Here is a 22,494-nt window from a genome sequence, read left to right as displayed (position 1 = left end):
AAATTCTGACACAAGTTTTGTCAAATCCTACATTTATCACTAATCACTGCATGTGTGTACCACAAGTATGCTATGGAGCAAGAATTGCCACTAGACAGAGCCACATTTCAACTGTCCACATTGACATCTTTATTCACACATAGCAGTTGCACAACATCTTGCACTGAGGAGAATGTTTCTCACCAGCTGCCTAAGACATGTACACAATTCATCAGTGAACACAGCCTGGTCTGTGTACATGGTCCCTAACAACCATCAGCTAAACACTTCCACAAGTGCAGAATGAGTACACAGATAAACACAGCTTGAAGCATTGTTTCTATGAGACTTACACCCCCTCAGGGGTTGCCAAAAATTGCCACAGAGACAGTATTTCACATCTCTCTGGCGGGGTATTGGTAAAAGTTTTCAACTAGCAATAATCGCACCTCAGTTATACTTCATTGGTTACGATATTGCCACTGCGCAAAGATTAACTACCTAGCGCCTGGCACTGCTATTTATACCTGACGTTCGTTCCAAACACCTACAAGTACTTGCATCATTGATACCTATCAGTATTACCTTACACTACTCAAGTTCCATTGGGGGAAACAAATACAGAAATATACAGAAGAAAATACAGTAAAATACATTTTATTAGAGGCAGAATTTCTGTTCTTTGCTGCTTGTGTCTAATAGTTGCTTACACGCCCACTCACCGCCATCTTAAACGCTCAAAACTGCACAGTAGTTCTCCCCTTGACCGTCAGGCGCGCTACTGCTCACTCGCCTAGCCCCACATGGACGAAAGTAGCACAACCTCATTTAGCAGATACCGGCACACCCATTAAGACTCATCGTTAGATTTTGTTATTTTGTGGCCGCTGGTTAGTACTAGACACCAAGAAAACTGCCAGCTGCATTTACATTAACTTAACAAACCATACACTTCTCAGCAAAAGCTGTTTGACGTACTGAGCAATAAAATGCTAGTTTTACTCGAATCATGCCGTGAAATTGATTAATGTCGATGGGTGAAATATTTGTGTAACAGAGTAGGCACCCTGGAAACACAATGAAATGAGATTTACAAATCCTCTCATGTAGCTGGGTTAAGTTGTTGAAATGAGTTTACCTTGCAGGAAAGTACAACTAGAAATCAGTCAGTAAATTGCTTCATAGCGCTGGGAACATGTGCTGCAGTCTTAAATATACAAGATACACGCTTATTCCACATTGCGCCAAACAACCTGCACAAAAATATATATTTTGGACTCCTCTACTGTTGTTTATGTTCTTGTCCAAGAAGAATCATAGAAAGCTAACAGTATCCAAACCCGCCTGCTGTCTCATTGGCCCCAGCTAATATATTGCCTGACAAAAATGAAAATATCTGAATGTGTGCTAAATAGTATCTCGAGTGCCAACCATTCATAACAGATCCAAACAATAAGACATTTTCTATGGGTCCATTTGTGCTATAGTAGGCAGCAAATTTTGCTCACCTTGCATATAGGAAGAGTCGTATTCTCTAATGAAGAGAGACAGAAAGAATGAGCCATGACAAGCCAACTAGTTCCGCTCACAAAAAAAAAAAAAAAAAAAAAAAAATGCACGACTCCTGCTACAATTCTCACCTACACTTGCTCTACCACTGTATGTTTCATTGCATTCTTTGATTTATATTCACAGATACAGTCACAAAATGTACCCCACAAGCACTGGTTCCCTCTCTTCAGTATTCCACATGCAATACATTCTCATAGCACACTGGACCATCATTAAGCTCACCATCCCATTTAAACTATCACACTGTATTATGTGTCACATTTACACAGTAAATCTACAGTTCAACGAATACACCAAGAAATGCACTAATCACACTGTTCAAAATGGAAATGCCATGGCTGCAGCCCACCAAATTCTACTGCACAATCACTGTTATCACTGCATGAAGGAGATTTTCCACCAGTAGCCTTTAGATGAAACATGTAAGCTACATAAAGGTTCAACAAAACCTCAACATCAGGGACTGCATTAGTTACCATCCAAATAGCTACTAGCCCTTACCTTTCTTTCAATCCCTCTGCTCTGCACACTACAGCACATGTATGTATTCTCAAAATGAGGCAAAGCCTTGCACAACATTACAGTTCTTCCTGTTTCGTGTAACACACACCAGATAGGACACTGTCCTCAATGTGAGTGCCCTTACTAGGCACTGTGCAGCCTAACACATCAATCATCTCAAGTCAACAGACTCATTGCCAAATATTATCAACAGCAGTTCCATGGTCATAAGTTCTAATTATCAAGGTGTACACACAGCAGTGTCCAAAAAGGATCAAACATGCATCTAATGATCAGGACACAAACACAAATTATAACACTGGCAGTGCTGTGAAAATGAATTAAGTACAACACCTGCCTCCCACACACTCACCAACTCTCACTGTACTGCCCTAGTCTCCTCCCCTAAATTCTGACACAAGTTTTGTCAAATCCTACATTTATCACTAATCACTGCATGTGTGTACCACAAGTATGCTATGGAGCAAGAATTGCCACTAGACAGAGCCACATTTCAACTGTCCACATTGACATCTTTATTCACACATAGCAGTTGCACAACATCTTGCACTGAGGAGAATGTTTCTCACCAGCTGCCTAAGACATGTACACAATTCATCAGTGAACACAGCCTGGTCTGTGTACATGGTCCCTAACAACCATCAGCTAAACACTTCCACAAGTGCAGAATGAGTACACAGATAAACACAGCTTGAAGCATTGTTTCTATGAGACTTACACCCCCTCAGGGGTTGCCAAAAATTGCCACAGAGACGGTATTTCACATCTCTCTGGCGGGGTATTGGTAAAAGTTTTCAACTAGCAATAATCGCACCTCAGTTATACTTCATTGGTTACGATATTGCCACTGCGCAAAGATTAACTACCTAGCGCCTGGCACTGCTATTTATACCTGACGTTCGTTCCAAACACCTACAAGTACTTGCATCATTGATACCTATCAGTATTACCTTACACTACTCAAGTTCCATTGGGGGAAACAAATACAGAAATATACAGAAGAAAATACAGTAAAATACATTTTATTAGAGGCAGAATTTCTGTTCTTTGCTGCTTGTGTCTAATAGTTGCTTACACGCCCACTCACCGCCATCTTAAACGCTCAAAACTGCACAGTAGTTCTCCCCTTGACCGTCAGGCGCGCTACTGCTCACTCGCCTAGCCCCACATGGACGAAAGTAGCACAACCTCATTTAGCAGATACCGGCACACCCATTAAGACTCATCGTTAGATTTTGTTATTTTGTGGCCGCTGGTTAGTACTAGACACCAAGAAAACTGCCAGCTGCATTTACATTAACTTAACAAACCATACACTTCTCAGCAAAAGCTGTTTGACGTACTGAGCAATAAAATGCTAGTTTTACTCGAATCATGCCGTGAAATTGATTAATGTCGATGGGTGAAATATTTGTGTAACAGAGTAGGCACCCTGGAAACACAATGAAATGAGATTTACAAATCCTCTCATGTAGCTGGGTTAAGTTGTTGAAATGAGTTTACCTTGCAGGAAAGTACAACTAGAAATCAGTCAGTAAATTGCTTCATAGCGCTGGGAACATGTGCTGCAGTCTTAAATATACAAGATACACGCTTATTCCACATTGCGCCAAACAACCTGCACAAAAATATATATTTTGGACTCCTCTACTGTTGTTTATGTTCTTGTCCAAGAAGAATCATAGAAAGCTAACAGTATCCAAACCCGCCTGCTGTCTCATTGGCCCCAGCTAATATATTGCCTGACAAAAATGAAAATATCTGAATGTGTGCTAAATAGTATCTCGAGTGCCAACCATTCATAACAGATCCAAACAATAAGACATTTTCTATGGGTCCATTTGTGCTATAGTAGGCAGCAAATTTTGCTCACCTTGCATATAGGAAGAGTCGTATTCTCTAATGAAGAGAGACAGAAAGAATGAGCCATGACAAGCCAACTAGTTCCGCTCACAAAAAAAAAAAAAAAAAAAAAAAAAAAATGCACGACTCCTGCTACAATTCTCACCTACACTTGCTCTACCACTGTATGTTTCATTGCATTCTTTGATTTATATTCACAGATACAGTCACAAAATGTACCCCACAAGCACTGGTTCCCTCTCTTCAGTATTCCACATGCAATACATTCTCATAGCACACTGGACCATCATTAAGCTCACCATCCCATTTAAACTATCACACTGTATTATGTGTCACATTTACACAGTAAATCTACAGTTCAACGAATACACCAAGAAATGCACTAATCACACTGCTCAAAATGGAAATGCCATGGCTGCAGCCCACCAAATTCTACTGCACAATCACTGTTATCACTGCATGAAGGAGATTTTCCACCAGTAGCCTTTAGATGAAACATGTAAGCTACATAAAGGTTCAACAAAACCTCAACATCAGGGACTGCATTAGTTACCATCCAAATAGCTACTAGCCCTTACCTTTCTTTCAATCCCTCTGCTCTGCACACTACAGCACATGTATGTATTCTCAAAATGAGGCAAAGCCTTGCACAACATTACAGTTCTTCCTGTTTCGTGTAACACACACCAGATAGGACACTGTCCTCAATGTGAGTGCCCTTACTAGGCACTGTGCAGCCTAACACATCAATCATCTCAAGTCAACAGACTCATTGCCAAATATTATCAACAGCAGTTCCATGGTCATAAGTTCTAATTATCAAGGTGTACACACAGCAGTGTCCAAAAAGGATCAAACATGCATCTAATGATCAGGACACAAACACAAATTATAACACTGGCAGTGCTGTGAAAATGAATTAAGTACAACACCTGCCTCCCACACACTCACCAACTCTCACTGTACTGCCCTAGTCTCCTCCCCTAAATTCTGACACAAGTTTTGTCAAATCCTACATTTATCACTAATCACTGCATGTGTGTACCACAAGTATGCTATGGAGCAAGAATTGCCACTAGACAGAGCCACATTTCAACTGTCCACATTGACATCTTTATTCACACATAGCAGTTGCACAACATCTTGCACTGAGGAGAATGTTTCTCACCAGCTGCCTAAGACATGTACACAATTCATCAGTGAACACAGCCTGGTCTGTGTACATGGTCCCTAACAACCATCAGCTAAACACTTCCACAAGTGCAGAATGAGTACACAGATAAACACAGCTTGAAGCATTGTTTCTATGAGACTTACACCCCCTCAGGGGTTGCCAAAAATTGCCACAGAGACGGTATTTCACATCTCTCTGGCGGGGTATTGGTAAAAGTTTTCAACTAGCAATAATCGCACCTCAGTTATACTTCATTGGTTACGATATTGCCACTGCGCAAAGATTAACTACCTAGCGCCTGGCACTGCTATTTATACCTGACGTTCGTTCCAAACACCTACAAGTACTTGCATCATTGATACCTATCAGTATTACCTTACACTACTCAAGTTCCATTGGGGGAAACAAATACAGAAATATACAGAAGAAAATACAGTAAAATACATTTTATTAGAGGCAGAATTTCTGTTCTTTGCTGCTTGTGTCTAATAGTTGCTTACACGCCCACTCACCGCCATCTTAAACGCTCAAAACTGCACAGTAGTTCTCCCCTTGACCGTCAGGCGCGCTACTGCTCACTCGCCTAGCCCCACATGGACGAAAGTAGCACAACCTCATTTAGCAGATACCGGCACACCCATTAAGACTCATCGTTAGATTTTGTTATTTTGTGGCCGCTGGTTAGTACTAGACACCAAGAAAACTGCCAGCTGCATTTACATTAACTTAACAAACCATACACTTCTCAGCAAAAGCTGTTTGACGTACTGAGCAATAAAATGCTAGTTTTACTCGAATCATGCCGTGAAATTGATTAATGTCGATGGGTGAAATATTTGTGTAACAGAGTAGGCACCCTGGAAACACAATGAAATGAGATTTACAAATCCTCTCATGTAGCTGGGTTAAGTTGTTGAAATGAGTTTACCTTGCAGGAAAGTACAACTAGAAATCAGTCAGTAAATTGCTTCATAGCGCTGGGAACATGTGCTGCAGTCTTAAATATACAAGATACACGCTTATTCCACATTGCGCCAAACAACCTGCACAAAAATATATATTTTGGACTCCTCTACTGTTGTTTATGTTCTTGTCCAAGAAGAATCATAGAAAGCTAACAGTATCCAAACCCGCCTGCTGTCTCATTGGCCCCAGCTAATATATTGCCTGACAAAAATGAAAATATCTGAATGTGTGCTAAATAGTATCTCGAGTGCCAACCATTCATAACAGATCCAAACAATAAGACATTTTCTATGGGTCCATTTGTGCTATAGTAGGCAGCAAATTTTGCTCACCTTGCATATAGGAAGAGTCGTATTCTCTAATGAAGAGAGACAGAAAGAATGAGCCATGACAAGCCAACTAGTTCCGCTCACAAAAAAAAAAAAAAAAAAAAAAAAATAAAATGCACGACTCCTGCTACAATTCTCACCTACACTTGCTCTACCACTGTATGTTTCATTGCATTCTTTGATTTATATTCACAGATACAGTCACAAAATGTACCCCACAAGCACTGGTTCCCTCTCTTCAGTATTCCACATGCAATACATTCTCATAGCACACTGGACCATCATTAAGCTCACCATCCCATTTAAACTATCACACTGTATTATGTGTCACATTTACACAGTAAATCTACAGTTCAACGAATACACCAAGAAATGCACTAATCACACTGCTCAAAATGGAAATGCCATGGCTGCAGCCCACCAAATTCTACTGCACAATCACTGTTATCACTGCATGAAGGAGATTTTCCACCAGTAGCCTTTAGATGAAACATGTAAGCTACATAAAGGTTCAACAAAACCTCAACATCAGGGACTGCATTAGTTACCATCCAAATAGCTACTAGCCCTTACCTTTCTTTCAATCCCTCTGCTCTGCACACTACAGCACATGTATGTATTCTCAAAATGAGGCAAAGCCTTGCACAACATTACAGTTCTTCCTGTTTCGTGTAACACACACCAGATAGGACACTGTCCTCAATGTGAGTGCCCTTACTAGGCACTGTGCAGCCTAACACATCAATCATCTCAAGTCAACAGACTCATTGCCAAATATTATCAACAGCAGTTCCATGGTCATAAGTTCTAATTATCAAGGTGTACACACAGCAGTGTCCAAAAAGGATCAAACATGCATCTAATGATCAGGACACAAACACAAATTATAACACTGGCAGTGCTGTGAAAATGAATTAAGTACAACACCTGCCTCCCACACACTCACCAACTCTCACTGTACTGCCCTAGTCTCCTCCCCTAAATTCTGACACAAGTTTTGTCAAATCCTACATTTATCACTAATCACTGCATGTGTGTACCACAAGTATGCTATGGAGCAAGAATTGCCACTAGACAGAGCCACATTTCAACTGTCCACATTGACATCTTTATTCACACATAGCAGTTGCACAACATCTTGCACTGAGGAGAATGTTTCTCACCAGCTGCCTAAGACATGTACACAATTCATCAGTGAACACAGCCTGGTCTGTGTACATGGTCCCTAACAACCATCAGCTAAACACTTCCACAAGTGCAGAATGAGTACACAGATAAACACAGCTTGAAGCATTGTTTCTATGAGACTTACACCCCCTCAGGGGTTGCCAAAAATTGCCACAGAGACGGTATTTCACATCTCTCTGGCGGGGTATTGGTAAAAGTTTTCAACTAGCAATAATCGCACCTCAGTTATACTTCATTGGTTACGATATTGCCACTGCGCAAAGATTAACTACCTAGCGCCTGGCACTGCTATTTATACCTGACGTTCGTTCCAAACACCTACAAGTACTTGCATCATTGATACCTATCAGTATTACCTTACACTACTCAAGTTCCATTGGGGGAAACAAATACAGAAATATACAGAAGAAAATACAGTAAAATACATTTTATTAGAGGCAGAATTTCTGTTCTTTGCTGCTTGTGTCTAATAGTTGCTTACACGCCCACTCACCGCCATCTTAAACGCTCAAAACTGCACAGTAGTTCTCCCCTTGACCGTCAGGCGCGCTACTGCTCACTCGCCTAGCCCCACATGGACGAAAGTAGCACAACCTCATTTAGCAGATACCGGCACACCCATTAAGACTCATCGTTAGATTTTGTTATTTTGTGGCCGCTGGTTAGTACTAGACACCAAGAAAACTGCCAGCTGCATTTACATTAACTTAACAAACCATACACTTCTCAGCAAAAGCTGTTTGACGTACTGAGCAATAAAATGCTAGTTTTACTCGAATCATGCCGTGAAATTGATTAATGTCGATGGGTGAAATATTTGTGTAACAGAGTAGGCACCCTGGAAACACAATGAAATGAGATTTACAAATCCTCTCATGTAGCTGGGTTAAGTTGTTGAAATGAGTTTACCTTGCAGGAAAGTACAACTAGAAATCAGTCAGTAAATTGCTTCATAGCGCTGGGAACATGTGCTGCAGTCTTAAATATACAAGATACACGCTTATTCCACATTGCGCCAAACAACCTGCACAAAAATATATATTTTGGACTCCTCTACTGTTGTTTATGTTCTTGTCCAAGAAGAATCATAGAAAGCTAACAGTATCCAAACCCGCCTGCTGTCTCATTGGCCCCAGCTAATATATTGCCTGACAAAAATGAAAATATCTGAATGTGTGCTAAATAGTATCTCGAGTGCCAACCATTCATAACAGATCCAAACAATAAGACATTTTCTATGGGTCCATTTGTGCTATAGTAGGCAGCAAATTTTGCTCACCTTGCATATAGGAAGAGTCGTATTCTCTAATGAAGAGAGACAGAAAGAATGAGCCATGACAAGCCAACTAGTTCCGCTCACAAAAAAAAAAAAAAAAAAAAAAAAAAAATGCACGACTCCTGCTACAATTCTCACCTACACTTGCTCTACCACTGTATGTTTCATTGCATTCTTTGATTTATATTCACAGATACAGTCACAAAATGTACCCCACAAGCACTGGTTCCCTCTCTTCAGTATTCCACATGCAATACATTCTCATAGCACACTGGACCATCATTAAGCTCACCATCCCATTTAAACTATCACACTGTATTATGTGTCACATTTACACAGTAAATCTACAGTTCAACGAATACACCAAGAAATGCACTAATCACACTGCTCAAAATGGAAATGCCATGGCTGCAGCCCACCAAATTCTACTGCACAATCACTGTTATCACTGCATGAAGGAGATTTTCCACCAGTAGCCTTTAGATGAAACATGTAAGCTACATAAAGGTTCAACAAAACCTCAACATCAGGGACTGCATTAGTTACCATCCAAATAGCTACTAGCCCTTACCTTTCTTTCAATCCCTCTGCTCTGCACACTACAGCACATGTATGTATTCTCAAAATGAGGCAAAGCCTTGCACAACATTACAGTTCTTCCTGTTTCGTGTAACACACACCAGATAGGACACTGTCCTCAATGTGAGTGCCCTTACTAGGCACTGTGCAGCCTAACACATCAATCATCTCAAGTCAACAGACTCATTGCCAAATATTATCAACAGCAGTTCCATGGTCATAAGTTCTAATTATCAAGGTGTACACACAGCAGTGTCCAAAAAGGATCAAACATGCATCTAATGATCAGGACACAAACACAAATTATAACACTGGCAGTGCTGTGAAAATGAATTAAGTACAACACCTGCCTCCCACACACTCACCAACTCTCACTGTACTGCCCTAGTCTCCTCCCCTAAATTCTGACACAAGTTTTGTCAAATCCTACATTTATCACTAATCACTGCATGTGTGTACCACAAGTATGCTATGGAGCAAGAATTGCCACTAGACAGAGCCACATTTCAACTGTCCACATTGACATCTTTATTCACACATAGCAGTTGCACAACATCTTGCACTGAGGAGAATGTTTCTCACCAGCTGCCTAAGACATGTACACAATTCATCAGTGAACACAGCCTGGTCTGTGTACATGGTCCCTAACAACCATCAGCTAAACACTTCCACAAGTGCAGAATGAGTACACAGATAAACACAGCTTGAAGCATTGTTTCTATGAGACTTACACCCCCTCAGGGGTTGCCAAAAATTGCCACAGAGACGGTATTTCACATCTCTCTGGCGGGGTATTGGTAAAAGTTTTCAACTAGCAATAATCGCACCTCAGTTATACTTCATTGGTTACGATATTGCCACTGCGCAAAGATTAACTACCTAGCGCCTGGCACTGCTATTTATACCTGACGTTCGTTCCAAACACCTACAAGTACTTGCATCATTGATACCTATCAGTATTACCTTACACTACTCAAGTTCCATTGGGGGAAACAAATACAGAAATATACAGAAGAAAATACAGTAAAATACATTTTATTAGAGGCAGAATTTCTGTTCTTTGCTGCTTGTGTCTAATAGTTGCTTACACGCCCACTCACCGCCATCTTAAACGCTCAAAACTGCACAGTAGTTCTCCCCTTGACCGTCAGGCGCGCTACTGCTCACTCGCCTAGCCCCACATGGACGAAAGTAGCACAACCTCATTTAGCAGATACCGGCACACCCATTAAGACTCATCGTTAGATTTTGTTATTTTGTGGCCGCTGGTTAGTACTAGACACCAAGAAAACTGCCAGCTGCATTTACATTAACTTAACAAACCATACACTTCTCAGCAAAAGCTGTTTGACGTACTGAGCAATAAAATGCTAGTTTTACTCGAATCATGCCGTGAAATTGATTAATGTCGATGGGTGAAATATTTGTGTAACAGAGTAGGCACCCTGGAAACACAATGAAATGAGATTTACAAATCCTCTCATGTAGCTGGGTTAAGTTGTTGAAATGAGTTTACCTTGCAGGAAAGTACAACTAGAAATCAGTCAGTAAATTGCTTCATAGCGCTGGGAACATGTGCTGCAGTCTTAAATATACAAGATACACGCTTATTCCACATTGCGCCAAACAACCTGCACAAAAATATATATTTTGGACTCCTCTACTGTTGTTTATGTTCTTGTCCAAGAAGAATCATAGAAAGCTAACAGTATCCAAACCCGCCTGCTGTCTCATTGGCCCCAGCTAATATATTGCCTGACAAAAATGAAAATATCTGAATGTGTGCTAAATAGTATCTCGAGTGCCAACCATTCATAACAGATCCAAACAATAAGACATTTTCTATGGGTCCATTTGTGCTATAGTAGGCAGCAAATTTTGCTCACCTTGCATATAGGAAGAGTCGTATTCTCTAATGAAGAGAGACAGAAAGAATGAGCCATGACAAGCCAACTAGTTCCGCTCACAAAAAAAAAAAAAAAAAAAAAAAAAAAAATGCACGACTCCTGCTACAATTCTCACCTACACTTGCTCTACCACTGTATGTTTCATTGCATTCTTTGATTTATATTCACAGATACAGTCACAAAATGTACCCCACAAGCACTGGTTCCCTCTCTTCAGTATTCCACATGCAATACATTCTCATAGCACACTGGACCATCATTAAGCTCACCATCCCATTTAAACTATCACACTGTATTATGTGTCACATTTACACAGTAAATCTACAGTTCAACGAATACACCAAGAAATGCACTAATCACACTGTTCAAAATGGAAATGCCATGGCTGCAGCCCACCAAATTCTACTGCACAATCACTGTTATCACTGCATGAAGGAGATTTTCCACCAGTAGCCTTTAGATGAAACATGTAAGCTACATAAAGGTTCAACAAAACCTCAACATCAGGGACTGCATTAGTTACCATCCAAATAGCTACTAGCCCTTACCTTTCTTTCAATCCCTCTGCTCTGCACACTACAGCACATGTATGTATTCTCAAAATGAGGCAAAGCCTTGCACAACATTACAGTTCTTCCTGTTTCGTGTAACACACACCAGATAGGACACTGTCCTCAATGTGAGTGCCCTTACTAGGCACTGTGCAGCCTAACACATCAATCATCTCAAGTCAACAGACTCATTGCCAAATATTATCAACAGCAGTTCCATGGTCATAAGTTCTAATTATCAAGGTGTACACACAGCAGTGTCCAAAAAGGATCAAACATGCATCTAATGATCAGGACACAAACACAAATTATAACACTGGCAGTGCTGTGAAAATGAATTAAGTACAACACCTGCCTCCCACACACTCACCAACTCTCACTGTACTGCCCTAGTCTCCTCCCCTAAATTCTGACACAAGTTTTGTCAAATCCTACATTTATCACTAATCACTGCATGTGTGTACCACAAGTATGCTATGGAGCAAGAATTGCCACTAGACAGAGCCACATTTCAACTGTCCACATTGACATCTTTATTCACACATAGCAGTTGCACAACATCTTGCACTGAGGAGAATGTTTCTCACCAGCTGCCTAAGACATGTACACAATTCATCAGTGAACACAGCCTGGTCTGTGTACATGGTCCCTAACAACCATCAGCTAAACACTTCCACAAGTGCAGAATGAGTACACAGATAAACACAGCTTGAAGCATTGTTTCTATGAGACTTACACCCCCTCAGGGGTTGCCAAAAATTGCCACAGAGACGGTATTTCACATCTCTCTGGCGGGGTATTGGTAAAAGTTTTCAACTAGCAATAATCGCACCTCAGTTATACTTCATTGGTTACGATATTGCCACTGCGCAAAGATTAACTACCTAGCGCCTGGCACTGCTATTTATACCTGACGTTCGTTCCAAACACCTACAAGTACTTGCATCATTGATACCTATCAGTATTACCTTACACTACTCAAGTTCCATTGGGGGAAACAAATACAGAAATATACAGAAGAAAATACAGTAAAATACATTTTATTAGAGGCAGAATTTCTGTTCTTTGCTGCTTGTGTCTAATAGTTGCTTACACGCCCACTCACCGCCATCTTAAACGCTCAAAACTGCACAGTAGTTCTCCCCTTGACCGTCAGGCGCGCTACTGCTCACTCGCCTAGCCCCACATGGACGAAAGTAGCACAACCTCATTTAGCAGATACCGGCACACCCATTAAGACTCATCGTTAGATTTTGTTATTTTGTGGCCGCTGGTTAGTACTAGACACCAAGAAAACTGCCAGCTGCATTTACATTAACTTAACAAACCATACACTTCTCAGCAAAAGCTGTTTGACGTACTGAGCAATAAAATGCTAGTTTTACTCGAATCATGCCGTGAAATTGATTAATGTCGATGGGTGAAATATTTGTGTAACAGAGTAGGCACCCTGGAAACACAATGAAATGAGATTTACAAATCCTCTCATGTAGCTGGGTTAAGTTGTTGAAATGAGTTTACCTTGCAGGAAAGTACAACTAGAAATCAGTCAGTAAATTGCTTCATAGCGCTGGGAACATGTGCTGCAGTCTTAAATATACAAGATACACGCTTATTCCACATTGCGCCAAACAACCTGCACAAAAATATATATTTTGGACTCCTCTACTGTTGTTTATGTTCTTGTCCAAGAAGAATCATAGAAAGCTAACAGTATCCAAACCCGCCTGCTGTCTCATTGGCCCCAGCTAATATATTGCCTGACAAAAATGAAAATATCTGAATGTGTGCTAAATAGTATCTCGAGTGCCAACCATTCATAACAGATCCAAACAATAAGACATTTTCTATGGGTCCATTTGTGCTATAGTAGGCAGCAAATTTTGCTCACCTTGCATATAGGAAGAGTCGTATTCTCTAATGAAGAGAGACAGAAAGAATGAGCCATGACAAGCCAACTAGTTCCGCTCACAAAAAAAAAAAAAAAAAAAAAAAAAAAAAAATGCACGACTCCTGCTACAATTCTCACCTACACTTGCTCTACCACTGTATGTTTCATTGCATTCTTTGATTTATATTCACAGATACAGTCACAAAATGTACCCCACAAGCACTGGTTCCCTCTCTTCAGTATTCCACATGCAATACATTCTCATAGCACACTGGACCATCATTAAGCTCACCATCCCATTTAAACTATCACACTGTATTATGTGTCACATTTACACAGTAAATCTACAGTTCAACGAATACACCAAGAAATGCACTAATCACACTGCTCAAAATGGAAATGCCATGGCTGCAGCCCACCAAATTCTACTGCACAATCACTGTTATCACTGCATGAAGGAGATTTTCCACCAGTAGCCTTTAGATGAAACATGTAAGCTACATAAAGGTTCAACAAAACCTCAACATCAGGGACTGCATTAGTTACCATCCAAATAGCTACTAGCCCTTACCTTTCTTTCAATCCCTCTGCTCTGCACACTACAGCACATGTATGTATTCTCAAAATGAGGCAAAGCCTTGCACAACATTACAGTTCTTCCTGTTTCGTGTAACACACACCAGATAGGACACTGTCCTCAATGTGAGTGCCCTTACTAGGCACTGTGCAGCCTAACACATCAATCATCTCAAGTCAACAGACTCATTGCCAAATATTATCAACAGCAGTTCCATGGTCATAAGTTCTAATTATCAAGGTGTACACACAGCAGTGTCCAAAAAGGATCAAACATGCATCTAATGATCAGGACACAAACACAAATTATAACACTGGCAGTGCTGTGAAAATGAATTAAGTACAACACCTGCCTCCCACACACTCACCAACTCTCACTGTACTGCCCTAGTCTCCTCCCCTAAATTCTGACACAAGTTTTGTCAAATCCTACATTTATCACTAATCACTGCATGTGTGTACCACAAGTATGCTATGGAGCAAGAATTGCCACTAGACAGAGCCACATTTCAACTGTCCACATTGACATCTTTATTCACACATAGCAGTTGCACAACATCTTGCACTGAGGAGAATGTTTCTCACCAGCTGCCTAAGACATGTACACAATTCATCAGTGAACACAGCCTGGTCTGTGTACATGGTCCCTAACAACCATCAGCTAAACACTTCCACAAGTGCAGAATGAGTACACAGATAAACACAGCTTGAAGCATTGTTTCTATGAGACTTACACCCCCTCAGGGGTTGCCAAAAATTGCCACAGAGACGGTATTTCACATCTCTCTGGCGGGGTATTGGTAAAAGTTTTCAACTAGCAATAATCGCACCTCAGTTATACTTCATTGGTTACGATATTGCCACTGCGCAAAGATTAACTACCTAGCGCCTGGCACTGCTATTTATACCTGACGTTCGTTCCAAACACCTACAAGTACTTGCATCATTGATACCTATCAGTATTACCTTACACTACTCAAGTTCCATTGGGGGAAACAAATACAGAAATATACAGAAGAAAATACAGTAAAATACATTTTATTAGAGGCAGAATTTCTGTTCTTTGCTGCTTGTGTCTAATAGTTGCTTACACGCCCACTCACCGCCATCTTAAACGCTCAAAACTGCACAGTAGTTCTCCCCTTGACCGTCAGGCGCGCTACTGCTCACTCGCCTAGCCCCACATGGACGAAAGTAGCACAACCTCATTTAGCAGATACCGGCACACCCATTAAGACTCATCGTTAGATTTTGTTATTTTGTGGCCGCTGGTTAGTACTAGACACCAAGAAAACTGCCAGCTGCATTTACATTAACTTAACAAACCATACACTTCTCAGCAAAAGCTGTTTGACGTACTGAGCAATAAAATGCTAGTTTTACTCGAATCATGCCGTGAAATTGATTAATGTCGATGGGTGAAATATTTGTGTAACAGAGTAGGCACCCTGGAAACACAATGAAATGAGATTTACAAATCCTCTCATGTAGCTGGGTTAAGTTGTTGAAATGAGTTTACCTTGCAGGAAAGTACAACTAGAAATCAGTCAGTAAATTGCTTCATAGCGCTGGGAACATGTGCTGCAGTCTTAAATATACAAGATACACGCTTATTCCACATTGCGCCAAACAACCTGCACAACAATATATATTTTGGACTCCTCTACTGTTGTTTATGTTCTTGTCCAAGAAGAATCATAGAAAGCTAACAGTATCCAAACCCGCCTGCTGTCTCATTGGCCCCAGCTAATATATTGCCTGACAAAAATGAAAATATCTGAATGTGTGCTAAATAGTATCTCGAGTGCCAACCATTCATAACAGATCCAAACAATAAGACATTTTCTATGGGTCCATTTGTGCTATAGTAGGCAGCAAATTTTGCTCACCTTGCATATAGGAAGAGTCGTATTCTCTAATGAAGAGAGACAGAAAGAATGAGCCATGACAAGCCAACTAGTTCCGCTCACAAAAAAAAAAAAAAAAAAAAAAAAAAAAAAATGCACGACTCCTGCTACAATTCTCACCTACACTTGCTCTACCACTGTATGTTTCATTGCATTCTTTGATTTATATTCACAGATACAGTCACAAAATGTACCCCACAAGCACTGGTTCCCTCTCTTCAGTATTCCACATGCAATACATTCTCATAGCACACTGGACCATCATTAAGCTCACCATCCCATTTAAACTATCACACTGTATTATGTGTCACATTTACACAGTAAATCTACAGTTCAACGAATACACCAAGAAATGCACTAATCACACTGTTCAAAATGGAAATGCCATGGCTGCAGCCCACCAAATTCTACTGCACAATCACTGTTATCACTGCATGAAGGAGATTTTCCACCAGTAGCCTTTAGATGAAACATGTAAGCTACATAAAGGTTCAACAAAACCTCAACATCAGGGACTGCATTAGTTACCATCCAAATAGCTACTAGCCCTTACCTTTCTTTCAATCCCTCTGCTCTGCACACTACAGCACATGTATGTATTCTCAAAATGAGGCAAAGCCTTGCACAACATTACAGTTCTTCCTGTTTCGTGTAACACACACCAGATAGGACACTGTCCTCAATGTGAGTGCCCTTACTAGGCACTGTGCAGCCTAACACATCAATCATCTCAAGTCAACAGACTCATTGCCAAATATTATCAACAGCAGTTCCATGGTCATAAGTTCTAATTATCAAGGTGTACACACAGCAGTGTCCAAAAAGGATCAAACATGCATCTAATGATCAGGACACAAACACAAATTATAACACTGGCAGTGCTGTGAAAATGAATTAAGTACAACACCTGCCTCCCACACACTCACCAACTCTCACTGTACTGCCCTAGTCTCCTCCCCTAAATTCTGACACAAGTTTTGTCAAATCCTACATTTATCACTAATCACTGCATGTGTGTACCACAAGTATGCTATGGAGCAAGAATTGCCACTAGACAGAGCCACATTTCAACTGTCCACATTGACATCTTTATTCACACATAGCAGTTGCACAACATCTTGCACTGAGGAGAATGTTTCTCACCAGCTGCCTAAGACATGTACACAATTCATCAGTGAACACAGCCTGGTCTGTGTACATGGTCCCTAACAACCATCAGCTAAACACTTCCACAAGTGCAGAATGAGTACACAGATAAACACAGCTTGAAGCATTGTTTCTATGTGACTTACACCCCCTCAGGGGTTGCCAAAAATTGCCACAGAGACGGTATTTCACATCTCTCTGGCGGGGTATTGGTAAAAGTTTTCAACTAGCAATAATCGCACCTCAGTTATACTTCATTGGTTACGATATTGCCACTGCGCAAAGATTAACTACCTAGCGCCTGGCACTGCTATTTATACCTGACGTTCGTTCCAAACACCTACAAGTACTTGCATCATTGATACCTATCAGTATTACCTTACACTACTCAAGTTCCATTGGGGGAAACAAATACAGAAATATACAGAAGAAAATACAGTAAAATACATTTTATTAGAGGCAGAATTTCTGTTCTTTGCTGCTTGTGTCTAATAGTTGCTTACACGCCCACTCACCGCCATCTTAAACGCTCAAAACTGCACAGTAGTTCTCCCCTTGACCGTCAGGCGCGCTACTGCTCACTCGCCTAGCCCCACATGGACGAAAGTAGCACAACCTCATTTAGCAGATACCGGCACACCCATTAAGACTCATCGTTAGATTTTGTTATTTTGTGGCCGCTGGTTAGTACTAGACACCAAGAAAACTGCCAGCTGCATTTACATTAACTTAACAAACCATACACTTCTCAGCAAAAGCTGTTTGACGTACTGAGCAATAAAATGCTAGTTTTACTCGAATCATGCCGTGAAATTGATTAATGTCGATGGGTGAAATATTTGTGTAACAGAGTAGGCACCCTGGAAACACAATGAAATGAGATTTACAAATCCTCTCATGTAGCTGGGTTAAGTTGTTGAAATGAGTTTACCTTGCAGGAAAGTACAACTAGAAATCAGTCAGTAAATTGCTTCATAGCGCTGGGAACATGTGCTGCAGTCTTAAATATACAAGATACACGCTTATTCCACATTGCGCCAAACAACCTGCACAAAAATATATATTTTGGACTCCTCTACTGTTGTTTATGTTCTTGTCCAAGAAGAATCATAGAAAGCTAACAGTATCCAAACCCGCCTGCTGTCTCATTGGCCCCAGCTAATATATTGCCTGACAAAAATGAAAATATCTGAATGTGTGCTAAATAGTATCTCGAGTGCCAACCATTCATAACAGATCCAAACAATAAGACATTTTCTATGGGTCCATTTGTGCTATAGTAGGCAGCAAATTTTGCTCACCTTGCATATAGGAAGAGTCGTATTCTCTAATGAAGAGAGACAGAAAGAATGAGCCATGACAAGCCAACTAGTTCCGCTCACAAAAAAAAAAAAAAAAAAAAAAAAAAAAAAATGCACGACTCCTGCTACAATTCTCACCTACACTTGCTCTACCACTGTATGTTTCATTGCATTCTTTGATTTATATTCACAGATACAGTCACAAAATGTACCCCACAAGCACTGGTTCCCTCTCTTCAGTATTCCACATGCAATACATTCTCATAGCACACTGGACCATCATTAAGCTCACCATCCCATTTAAACTATCACACTGTATTATGTGTCACATTTACACAGTAAATCTACAGTTCAACGAATACACCAAGAAATGCACTAATCACACTGCTCAAAATGGAAATGCCATGGCTGCAGCCCACCAAATTCTACTGCACAATCACTGTTATCACTGCATGAAGGAGATTTTCCACCAGTAGCCTTTAGATGAAACATGTAAGCTACATAAAGGTTCAACAAAACCTCAACATCAGGGACTGCATTAGTTACCATCCAAATAGCTACTAGCCCTTACCTTTCTTTCAATCCCTCTGCTCTGCACACTACAGCACATGTATGTATTCTCAAAATGAGGCAAAGCCTTGCACAACATTACAGTTCTTCCTGTTTCGTGTAACACACACCAGATAGGACACTGTCCTCAATGTGAGTGCCCTTACTAGGCACTGTGCAGCCTAACACATCAATCATCTCAAGTCAACAGACTCATTGCCAAATATTATCAACAGCAGTTCCATGGTCATAAGTTCTAATTATCAAGGTGTACACACAGCAGTGTCCAAAAAGGATCAAACATGCATCTAATGATCAGGACACAAACACAAATTATAACACTGGCAGTGCTGTGAAAATGAATTAAGTACAACACCTGCCTCCCACACACTCACCAACTCTCACTGTACTGCCCTAGTCTCCTCCCCTAAATTCTGACACAAGTTTTGTCAAATCCTACATTTATCACTAATCACTGCATGTGTGTACCACAAGTATGCTATGGAGCAAGAATTGCCACTAGACAGAGCCACATTTCAACTGTCCACATTGACATCTTTATTCACACATAGCAGTTGCACAACATCTTGCACTGAGGAGAATGTTTCTCACCAGCTGCCTAAGACATGTACACAATTCATCAGTGAACACAGCCTGGTCTGTGTACATGGTCCCTAACAACCATCAGCTAAACACTTCCACAAGTGCAGAATGAGTACACAGATAAACACAGCTTGAAGCATTGTTTCTATGAGACTTACACCCCCTCAGGGGTTGCCAAAAATTGCCACAGAGACGGTATTTCACATCTCTCTGGCGGGGTATTGGTAAAAGTTTTCAACTAGCAATAATCGCACCTCAGTTATACTTCATTGGTTACGATATTGCCACTGCGCAAAGATTAACTACCTAGCGCCTGGCACTGCTATTTATACCTGACGTTCGTTCCAAACACCTACAAGTACTTGCATCATTGATACCTATCAGTATTACCTTACACTACTCAAGTTCCATTGGGGGAAACAAATACAGAAATATACAGAAGAAAATACAGTAAAATACATTTTATTAGAGGCAGAATTTCTGTTCTTTGCTGCTTGTGTCTAATAGTTGCTTACACGCCCACTCACCGCCATCTTAAACGCTCAAAACTGCACAGTAGTTCTCCCCTTGACCGTCAGGCGCGCTACTGCTCACTCGCCTAGCCCCACATGGACGAAAGTAGCACAACCTCATTTAGCAGATACCGGCACACCCATTAAGACTCATCGTTAGATTTTGTTATTTTGTGGCCGCTGGTTAGTACTAGACACCAAGAAAACTGCCAGCTGCATTTACATTAACTTAACAAACCATACACTTCTCAGCAAAAGCTGTTTGACGTACTGAGCAATAAAATGCTAGTTTTACTCGAATCATGCCGTGAAATTGATTAATGTCGATGGGTGAAATATTTGTGTAACAGAGTAGGCACCCTGGAAACACAATGAAATGAGATTTACAAATCCTCTCATGTAGCTGGGTTAAGTTGTTGAAATGAGTTTACCTTGCAGGAAAGTACAACTAGAAATCAGTCAGTAAATTGCTTCATAGCGCTGGGAACATGTGCTGCAGTCTTAAATATACAAGATACACGCTTATTCCACATTGCGCCAAACAACCTGCACAAAAATATATATTTTGGACTCCTCTACTGTTGTTTATGTTCTTGTCCAAGAAGAATCATAGAAAGCTAACAGTATCCAAACCCGCCTGCTGTCTCATTGGCCCCAGCTAATATATTGCCTGACAAAAATGAAAATATCTGAATGTGTGCTAAATAGTATCTCGAGTGCCAACCATTCATAACAGATCCAAACAATAAGACATTTTCTATGGGTCCATTTGTGCTATAGTAGGCAGCAAATTTTGCTCACCTTGCATATAGGAAGAGTCGTATTCTCTAATGAAGAGAGACAGAAAGAATGAGCCATGACAAGCCAACTAGTTCCGCTCACAAAAAAAAAAAAAAAAAAAAAAAAAAAAAAAAAATGCACGACTCCTGCTACAATTCTCACCTACACTTGCTCTACCACTGTATGTTTCATTGCATTCTTTGATTTATATTCACAGATACAGTCACAAAATGTACCCCACAAGCACTGGTTCCCTCTCTTCAGTATTCCACATGCAATACATTCTCATAGCACACTGGACCATCATTAAGCTCACCATCCCATTTAAACTATCACACTGTATTATGTGTCACATTTACACAGTAAATCTACAGTTCAACGAATACACCAAGAAATGCACTAATCACACTGTTCAAAATGGAAATGCCATGGCTGCAGCCCACCAAATTCTACTGCACAATCACTGTTATCACTGCATGAAGGAGATTTTCCACCAGTAGCCTTTAGATGAAACATGTAAGCTACATAAAGGTTCAACAAAACCTCAACATCAGGGACTGCATTAGTTACCATCCAAATAGCTACTAGCCCTTACCTTTCTTTCAATCCCTCTGCTCTGCACACTACAGCACATGTATGTATTCTCAAAATGAGGCAAAGCCTTGCACAACATTACAGTTCTTCCTGTTTCGTGTAACACACACCAGATAGGACACTGTCCTCAATGTGAGTGCCCTTACTAGGCACTGTGCAGCCTAACACATCAATCATCTCAAGTCAACAGACTCAATTCCAAATATTATCAACAGCAGTTCCATGGTCATAAGTTCTAATTATCAAGGTGTACACACAGCAGTGTCCAAAAAGGATCAAACATGCATCTAATGATCAGGACACAAACACAAATTATAACACTGGCAGTGCTGTGAAAATGAATTAAGTACAACACCTGCCTCCCACACACTCACCAACTCTCACTGTACTGCCCTAGTCTCCTCCCCTAAATTCTGACACAAGTTTTGTCAAATCCTACATTTATCACTAATCACTGCATGTGTGTACCACAAGTATGCTATGGAGCAAGAATTGCCACTAGACAGAGCCACATTTCAACTGTCCACATTGACATCTTTATTCACACATAGCAGTTGCACAACATCTTGCACTGAGGAGAATGTTTCTCACCAGCTGCCTAAGACATGTACACAATTCATCAGTGAACACAGCCTGGTCTGTGTACATGGTCCCTAACAACCATCAGCTAAACACTTCCACAAGTGCAGAATGAGTACACAGATAAACACAGCTTGAAGCATTGTTTCT

At 40.6% G+C, this 22,494-nt stretch overlaps 9 non-coding genes across 9 annotated transcripts; all 9 read right to left on the bottom strand.

The window, feature by feature from the left end:
* Positions 1-333: 333 nt before the first annotated feature.
* Positions 334-473, bottom strand: LOC126210855 (U4 spliceosomal RNA). The gene has a single exon (XR_007540821.1). It is a non-coding gene; the product is annotated as a U4 spliceosomal RNA (small nuclear RNA).
* A 2,319-nt stretch (positions 474-2,792) lies between these two features.
* On the bottom strand, positions 2,793-2,932 carry LOC126210830 (U4 spliceosomal RNA). Its single transcript, XR_007540800.1, has one exon. It is a non-coding gene; the product is annotated as a U4 spliceosomal RNA (small nuclear RNA).
* Positions 2,933-5,254: 2,322 nt separating this feature from the next.
* Positions 5,255-5,394, bottom strand: LOC126210829 (U4 spliceosomal RNA). Its single transcript, XR_007540799.1, has one exon. It is a non-coding gene; the product is annotated as a U4 spliceosomal RNA (small nuclear RNA).
* A 2,324-nt stretch (positions 5,395-7,718) lies between these two features.
* On the bottom strand, positions 7,719-7,858 carry LOC126210828 (U4 spliceosomal RNA). Its single transcript, XR_007540798.1, has one exon. It is a non-coding gene; the product is annotated as a U4 spliceosomal RNA (small nuclear RNA).
* A 2,322-nt stretch (positions 7,859-10,180) lies between these two features.
* LOC126210827 (U4 spliceosomal RNA) lies at positions 10,181-10,320 on the bottom strand. The gene has a single exon (XR_007540797.1). It is a non-coding gene; the product is annotated as a U4 spliceosomal RNA (small nuclear RNA).
* A 2,323-nt stretch (positions 10,321-12,643) lies between these two features.
* On the bottom strand, positions 12,644-12,783 carry LOC126210826 (U4 spliceosomal RNA). The gene has a single exon (XR_007540796.1). It is a non-coding gene; the product is annotated as a U4 spliceosomal RNA (small nuclear RNA).
* Positions 12,784-15,108: 2,325 nt separating this feature from the next.
* On the bottom strand, positions 15,109-15,248 carry LOC126210825 (U4 spliceosomal RNA). The gene has a single exon (XR_007540795.1). It is a non-coding gene; the product is annotated as a U4 spliceosomal RNA (small nuclear RNA).
* A 2,325-nt stretch (positions 15,249-17,573) lies between these two features.
* Positions 17,574-17,713, bottom strand: LOC126210824 (U4 spliceosomal RNA). Its single transcript, XR_007540794.1, has one exon. It is a non-coding gene; the product is annotated as a U4 spliceosomal RNA (small nuclear RNA).
* A 2,325-nt stretch (positions 17,714-20,038) lies between these two features.
* Positions 20,039-20,178, bottom strand: LOC126210822 (U4 spliceosomal RNA). Its single transcript, XR_007540793.1, has one exon. It is a non-coding gene; the product is annotated as a U4 spliceosomal RNA (small nuclear RNA).
* Positions 20,179-22,494: the final 2,316 nt, after the last annotated feature.

This window comes from Schistocerca nitens, chromosome 10, assembly GCF_023898315.1.
Source record: "Schistocerca nitens isolate TAMUIC-IGC-003100 chromosome 10, iqSchNite1.1, whole genome shotgun sequence".
Classification (NCBI taxonomy): Eukaryota; Metazoa; Arthropoda; class Insecta; order Orthoptera; family Acrididae; genus Schistocerca; species Schistocerca nitens.
Note: the sequence above shows the minus strand (reverse complement) of the source record. Positions and strands in the feature narration are given on the sequence as shown.